Source organism: Lepus europaeus, chromosome Y, assembly GCF_033115175.1.
Source record: "Lepus europaeus isolate LE1 chromosome Y, mLepTim1.pri, whole genome shotgun sequence".
NCBI classification, from domain to species: Eukaryota; Metazoa; Chordata; class Mammalia; order Lagomorpha; family Leporidae; genus Lepus; species Lepus europaeus.
This window is the reverse complement of record NC_084851.1, coordinates 27,347,115-27,348,903: the sequence shown is the minus strand read 5'-3', so window position 1 is coordinate 27,348,903 and position 1,789 is coordinate 27,347,115.

Here is a 1,789-nt window from a genome sequence, read left to right as displayed (position 1 = left end):
AGTTATTTAGGGATATTTCAGAGTCTTCAAGACTTCCCTCCTACACGTTGACAATGCTACCTGTGTACCTGGGTCAACCATCACACTTGGAACTGAGTTTCAGGGCTGATCTTACTCATGGCCTGACTAAGGCATCATTAGGTCAGGAAATGGGTTAAAAATGGAAGGTTCTGCAGCCAATGAACTTCTGGTGCCATCTCATAGAGGCATTGGTTGGTGCCTTGACTGCTTCACTTCCAGCCCATTCCCTGGTAATCTGCCTGGGAAAGCAGCAGAAGATGGCATAAAGCCTTGGGCCTCTGCACCCATATGGGAGATTTGGAAAATGCTCCTCAATCCTGGCTTCAGATCAGCCCAGCTCTGGACATTGCTCTCATTTCAGGGGTGAACCAGTGGATAGAAGTTATCTCCCTCTCTGTGTGTCCTCCCTCCTCTCTGTGTAACTCTGCCTTTCAAATAAATGGCTTTTAAAAAAATGGAAGATTCTGCCATATAGGGAAGGACCCTGAGTGAGAGATTTAGAAATATTCAGGAAGGGGTTATTCAGTAAGGACTAGTTGATTCTATCACTGGGATTATTTTATTCCATAACCCAGAAGTATTGCCAGGCCTGTTCTTCCTCAAATTGGAGATCAAACAGGAAAGTTTTGTTATCACCCCTTCTTTGTTGAAATGAGCAGAAATGCCTGACTTGCTGTCACTTTTTCTCTTTATTCTACACCAGGTGAGACCCATGGCTTTATGATAATGCTGTATGGTATGAAAACTGCCATGATTTGATTCCTATTCCTTAGAGAATGAATGAACAATCATTTTCTGTAGTATTCCTTGGTTGTAATATAAATTTGAGGGGAAAAAGTACAGCCAGAAAATTGAAACTTAACTTGTAATACCACTTTATAGCTAAAACTATTGTGTCATGTGTGTGGTAAATAGATATCCCTTATGTTGAGGACTTTATGGCAGCTTAACCAACTACTACTGAGAGCCCACTGTAGGGCAAAGCCTGCCAATCTTTGCTGATCTCATTCTGGAGCATCATTCCAGCAAAGAAGCTGGAATGTGGTAACCCCTTACTGCCCACTGTCTTCTTTTTAAGATTGATTGACTTATTTGGTAGGCAGAGTTACAGATGGAGAGAGAGAGAGAGGTTTTCCATCTGCTGGTTTTCAATCTCCAATTGGCTGCAACAGCCGGAACTGAGCTAATCCCAAGCCAGAAGCTTGGAGCTTCTTCTGGGTCTCCCACCCAGGTGCAGGGACCCAAGCCCTTAGGCCATCTTTCACTGTTTTCCCAGGCCATCTGCAGACATCTGGATCAGAAAAGCAGCAGCCAGGACTTGAACCATATGAGTGTCCATATTTGATGCTGACACTGCAGACAGAGGCTTAACCTACTACACCATGGCGCAATGCTCCCACAGAGTTTTCAGACAGGGGAATCCACTTCTAAAAAGGATCACCAGTTGACAGAGGCCAGTGTGTATTTGGGTGCCACTGAGGTGGGGAGGTGGGTATGCTCACAGGGATAAGATGAAGAGGATGGAGCAACTGGGGATGATATGGCACATTGCAGGAAACTTAGATTGTGCATAAAGGCATAGCCCAGACCTCATACATCCTGTCCATACTGTGAGTCTGGTCTGTGCTATGATGCAGATTCTGGGTGCTGAGACAGCCCAGGTGGTGCAGAGAACATCAATGAATGTGGCTAGCAGTTCATTTATTTGCTGTTTGCTGTCATTTGTGTATCTGCTCATGGAAATGACTAGAGTTGTGAATTCCTTGTG